Raw genomic sequence first — 6,258 nt, 5'->3', positions numbered from 1 at the left:
GACATGGTAGTGCAAAGGGTAAGCTTTTCATTTATAGACTAATTATAGAACATTCATAGACTACTTGTGCTTAGTATTTAATTTCTAATTTATTTTAGAGAACAGGAATTTTGTTCATAAATTTTACTTTGCCTAAATATACCAGTATATGGTGAATAGCACCAGAATTAGGACAATTTGATGTTCTTTATAAAAAATTTTCTTTCTTTTTTTTTTTTTTTTTTTTTGAGGGAGGGAGGCACAGAGGAAGAGGGAGACAAGCAGATTCCCTGCTGAGTGGGAAGCTGGAGGCAGGGCTCTATCCCAGGACCATGACCTGAGCTGAAATCAAGAGCTGGATGCATAACCGAGCCACCCAGTACCTCTGACAATTTGATATTCTTAATGATTCTCTATTGAAACCTGCACACTGGGTCAAAAGGTGAGAACCACAAATTCTAGGCCACTACAAGTTCTGTGCATAGGATTCTCCTCTTTGGAGTCCAGGGATCCGAGTAAGTAGCCTCCCCACCAAGATCCAGTCCTCAAAAAAAATTTTTTTTTCTCAACAAGTAATCAAGTAAAACAGTGCTAAATGGAGAGTTTCTCTTTCTTCTTTCTTAAATCTTGGAGGTCTGAGCTCCATGGGGATATGTCATGTACTGACAATCCCTCAAATCTGAGTATTCCCTGTTAAAGAGTTTATAGGGGTCAATACACTTTTCATAATCACGGTTATCTGATGTCTCAGCTTTGTCTCCAGCTGCTCTTAGGGAAGGAAGAAGGTCTTCCTTACTTCTAGGATACTTCAGTCTGGTCTTGGTGGAAATAGAGTTCGAAGAGCCCATGATTTGAGGTCCAGGCATAAGGATACAACTTTCTATGCAAGAATGGCTCAAAGTACTTTCTTGATTGATGGGTGCAATTAAAAAAAAAAGAAAGAAGAAAAAAAAAGAAAAAAGAAAAAAAGAGTGAGAGAGAGGTGGATCAGAGGCATCTGTATCTCCTAGTGTGCTTCTACTTTCTACTACATACCTAATTATGACATGTGAGGACCAAACACTGGTTCCAAATTTTCAGATGACATCTGTCTGCTTAGCGTCATCCCCTGCTACAATCTTCTTCTGCTCTATACGTTTTCCCTCTGAGTGATTTATCTCCTTAACATGTTCACTTCGGCCTGACAAGATTCAACAGCTAGCTCAGTTTTCCACATCTGCATACACTGGCTTGTGTGAAGTGTGTTATAAACCTATAAATCAGGGACTCCTAGGTGGCTGAGTTGTTAATCATCTGCCTTCAGCTCAGGTCGTGATCCCAGGGTTCTGGGATCAAGCCCCACATGGGGCTCCCTGCTCAGTGAGAAGCCTGCTTCTCCTCCTTCCACTCCCCCTGCTTGTGTTCCCTCTCTTGCTGTCTCTGTCTGTCAAATAAATAAATAAATAATCTTTAAAAAATAAATAAATAAACCTGTAAATCACTCTGATGTCTTTCATCATTCCAACCTTGTCAAAAAACTCAGTACTGTGTCATTTAATAACTTTGTCATAACTCTGAGAAGTATTTGTGACTGAAGGCACTTTGCACTCACCCGGGCTAGTATTGCCTAGGTTGGGAAGAACAAAGGATTTCCTTTTAGTTCTTCCAATTTGGTCTAAAGAAAACGCATTCATTCTAAAGCATGAGTGGGAGTGTTGGTGACAGAGATGAAGCTGAAGAGAAGGAAGAGGAGATCCTGCACACAGGGGATGCAGGGGAGCTGCTCATGGGTAACCTGCTCTCTGCATGTGGCTAATGTATGTTTCTCTGGAATCTGTACCACCAATAATTCTCTTTCTCTAATCTTTAAGGATTCTATCCAAACTCTGTTCATTAATTTTGCTTGCACAGTCATAAAAACTCAAACGTTTTAAACAAGGCTAATGATAGGTCTGGATTGTTTGGAAAAAAATTGTGCTGCTGCTTTGTGAGTCACCAGGGCTAAAGTTTTCATGTTGTCTTACCTCCTCCAGCAAAAATCCTTCCTTGAATGATCCCTTACAAATAATAGTCCCCTAATATAGTCATGCTTAGGCTGGCTCCTCCATGGAAAGGGTCAATCTGGTCCTGGCCAGAAAGGGCAGAGGGAGGCAGATGAGGCTCTGGTTGACCCATGTCTGTGCTTGGGATCCTGACTCCAGATGAAGGTGGATCCAGGTCCACACCGACTCACATACAACAGTGTGGGGCCCCCAGTGGTCCCCATAGGTATCCTATATAGATTTCTTTAAAAGTGTATTTGTATATTATAAATTTATTAATTCAATTTAAGTTTCTTTTTTTTAAGATTTTATTTATTTGACAGAGAGAGACAACAATAGAGGGAACACAAGCAGGGGGAATGGGAGAGGGAGAAGCAGGCTTCCTGCTGGATCCCAAGATCCAAGGATCATGACCTAAGCCAAAGGCAGACGCTTTGACAACTGAGCCACCCAGGAGCCCCTAAGCTTCTTCCTCTTCTAATAGAGGTTAAACCACTTAAATCTAGTCTTCTAGCTATTATTTAGATGTCATCTTCTGTAATTCTATTTTATGTTCTTATTTTACTATTTCTTAATAACATAATTAACCATTTTATAATGTATCACAAGTTTTAGAATATAAGAATAGTCTTCTTCCATACTTACCTTTCAAAAAAGAAAATTTGACCACTTTCAGAGCTTCTCTTACCTTCTGACACTTATGTACCTTTATCATGAAGGTAGAGTCCATTAATTTTCACTTTTTTTTCCCTTTGTGTCCTATTTTGCTCAAGTAGTCATACCAGTTAAGATTTTTTAGTCCCAGCTCTCCTTTTGGTGTTCTGTATTCCAATTCATTTTTATTAGTCTTTTTGCTATCTTTATGATGTTATTTAATTAAATCCAAATATTTCTTCTCAAAAACAATGATTGTCTTTAGCGCATAGTCCATTGCTGGTATAGAATTGTACCTGCGCTTTGAGATATCAGTATTACTTAACCCTTGAATGTACATCATTGATCCCGTGAGTCTTTTTGAGGTGTCTTGGGACATACTGAGACATAACCTGTACAATGCATATTTATAAGACTAAAGAAAGATCAATTTGGATTAAATAGGAACATGTACTGAGTGAACTAAGTGCTAGGAAAATTCAGAGAGACAAACGATACTGTTGCTGAATTCAAAGGGGTGGAATTCCACATCTTAAGATGTTGGACCACACCTGCCATTCAGGAATTCAGGAATTCCTGAATTCCGTTCAGGAAAAGGTATTTGGAAAAGTGATTTAATCAGTATTTGTCTGATTGATAGGTTGTTTTACTGTATATTGATATTGAAAATTAAAGTTAAAAATGGTTAATGTCTTTTCATAGTAGTTTACATTTATACATTTTACTTGGAATGTAATGGACCTTTTTGGTTTTTCTCAAGTCCCAATCTTAGGAATTTATTTACTTTAGTTCTAGAATTTTTTTTCTTTTATTACTATTTAATTTTATTATTATTCTTGCCTATGTATTCCTCTCTTTTTTATTCTGTTTTCTTCTCTGTTGCCTCCTATTACTCACATAGTACATTCTCATTCTCCATCTTCTCTTGAGATTAAGTATAATTTAAAGATTATCCCAGATTGCCTTCTACTTCATTATTTGATCTTCTTCATAAACAGTTCTATCATCCCATAGTAAATGTTTCTGATGCTGATTTTATATTTTATACCTTAGAAATCTCTTCAGTCTTTTCTGGGTTCCTTGGTAAGACCCGGTTTCAGTTTACTGAGTGTTGGTGTGAGTTGTTATTTAAAACATTTCTAAGAATTCATGTGCAAGTTCTCTTTAGGAATTCATATTACCTTTTTTGTATTTTCTCCTTTTTCTTTGCTGCTTCATATTTATTTGTTTCTTTGTTTTAAATTGAGAACAGGTTTTCTTTAAACCAATATGCACTACTAATTAGCCTGCTTACTTCTAGGAAACAGAACTTGAAACAGACTTAAAAGCTCCAATGTTTGGAATGAGGAAGTAGACCAACTTCAGAAGTTTTCTATACTTGCTTTCAAAACTCAAATGTTTGCACAACACATTCCCGTGTTTCTTTAAAAATTAAAATGTAATTCTTGATTTCATGTTGGAAATTCTGTTATCTCAAGAAGAGGATTAACAAACGAATAGAAATATACATATATGTGTTCTTACTGGAAGCTATATGTTAAAATAGATATAGGAACACAGTCATAGCCCCAGGCTAGTAAACAAAACAAGCAAACAAAAACAAATTTTCAACAATAGTAGAATGAATAAATTGTAGTATGCCCATAAAATGGGCTATTAAATATCAGTGCTACTGAATGTACCACTAATGATTCATGTACTCACATATATAATACTGAGCAAAAAAAAATCCAGATACACAAAACTAAAACTATGGTGATGAGAGTTTGGGTTGTGTCACCTTTGGGAGAAAAGTTGTGACTAGGAGGGAACACAAAGGCCACTGTTTGGGAACTGGTAACATCCTATTTATGACTCTGGAAAAGGGTTATACGAAAGTTTTTGAGACATATATTGTGATTTGTGCACTTCTTTGTATGCATGTTACATTCAATAGTTTATTTTAAAAATGAGTGGGATACCACTCATTATCTGTATCTGTCACTAATTATAAGTAACTAATTATATGCATCATCTGTAATGAATGCATTATCTAATGATACCATAGGGGATATCCCATCCCCTAAAACAAGAGTAAGGGTTGTGACTTAAAGATAGGTTGAGATAATTCTGAGGAAGAATCAGAAATCGCTTCATAAAGGAATGGACAGTGTAGAGGATTGATAGATGCATAGACAGTCAAAGTGCAGGGAGATTACAATTAGTTAAGATACTGTTGCAACACTTTAATATCACATGTTAGTATCGAAAGGCCGAGCACTGTGCCATGGGCCATTCGGTGACTCATAAATGTCTGCTAAATGTGAATAATATTGGGCTGAATCTTACCTTTGACAATAAGTTGAGTTACCACATGGGGAAAAGAAAGTATAAGCTTTTCTTATCAATTATACTCATTATCTTTGGGGAAATTGGCCTAGGTCTGGGGGATTTAGATTCTTATTAAGTAAAAATACCTGGGGCTAAATGTTGTGGAAATGTGCAAATGTGGAAATGTGGAAAATGACAAGCATCACAAAAGTGACAAAATAGGGACACCTGGGTGGCTCAGTTGGTTAAGCAGCTGCCTCCGGCTCAGGTCATGATCCCAGCGTCCTGGGATCGAGTCCCACATCGGGCTCCTTGCTCATCAGGGAACCTGCTTCTCCCTCTGCCTCTGCCTGCCATTCTGTCTGCCTGTGCTTGCTCTCTCTCCCTCTCTCTCTGACAAATAAATAAATAAAATCTTAAAAAAAAAAAAGTGACAAAATAGTTGCAAATTGTATATTGTGAAGATTTCCACTTCAATGAACTACTAATTGATTTATCTTTGCATTTATGTTTTTTGATAAAAAATAGATACAGTGATATTTTAGAAGTGCAGATGTAAGAAAATATGAGAAGAAAAATTATATGTACCCATGTCTAAGGCAACCTCCCTACCATGGTCTAAATATATCCATGCATCTACTGAAACAGCACCTGCCACAGAAGGTCTAATTTTACTTTCAGCAGCATTCCTCAAAGAACAAACAGAGAAACCTAGCAAGTCCACTAAATGTGGACTTCATCAATCAGCTAGCAAACACAACCATGTCTAAAACAAGTCAATGATGATTTCTATCAGGTCGGAAAGCAGAAAATCAAACATAAAGCAGCTCTTGGATTTCAAGAGGAGCGAGTTATCTGAGGCCAACTTTCCACAAGTTCTTTCTCCCTGCAAAAGATATTATCAGTTACCACAGGGTAGACAACACTGTCCTCTTCAAAGGAATTTGGAAAATGATGTCACTTACAACAGATAAACTGTGAAATGCAAATGAGGGAGGGAGCAGATGTAGTAGCAAAAAAAGAAAAGTATCATTAAAAAAAGAACTTCAAAATTAATTCTTACCTCATGTAGCTGTGACAAATGAGAAGCCATGGAGGGGAGGTAAAGAAGGAGACCAGTGTGCTGAGACTGGATATGGGGAGACAGTCACATCAGCAGAAAGCCATGCCCCACTGTGTCATTCTTATTCCTTCTTCATACTTCCCAGCTTTGGCACCCTGTGCAAATATGCACCTACCTTACATATTTCCACAGATTTTCTTCACTCTCCAGAGAGGCTTGGAAAACTCCCCG

The 6,258-nt window shown here is 37.3% G+C and overlaps 1 pseudogene; it reads right to left on the bottom strand.

Moving 5' to 3' along the window:
* Positions 1-301: 301 nt before the first annotated feature.
* Positions 302-1,281, bottom strand: LOC125098852 (BRISC complex subunit Abraxas 2-like; annotated as a pseudogene).
* Between the last annotated feature and the right edge of the window lie 4,977 nt (positions 1,282-6,258).

The sequence above is a fragment of the Lutra lutra genome, chromosome 4, assembly GCF_902655055.1.
Source record: "Lutra lutra chromosome 4, mLutLut1.2, whole genome shotgun sequence".
Classification (NCBI taxonomy): Eukaryota; Metazoa; Chordata; class Mammalia; order Carnivora; family Mustelidae; genus Lutra; species Lutra lutra.
The sequence above is the reverse complement of the archived record's forward strand: the minus strand, read 5'-3'. Positions and strand labels throughout refer to the sequence as shown.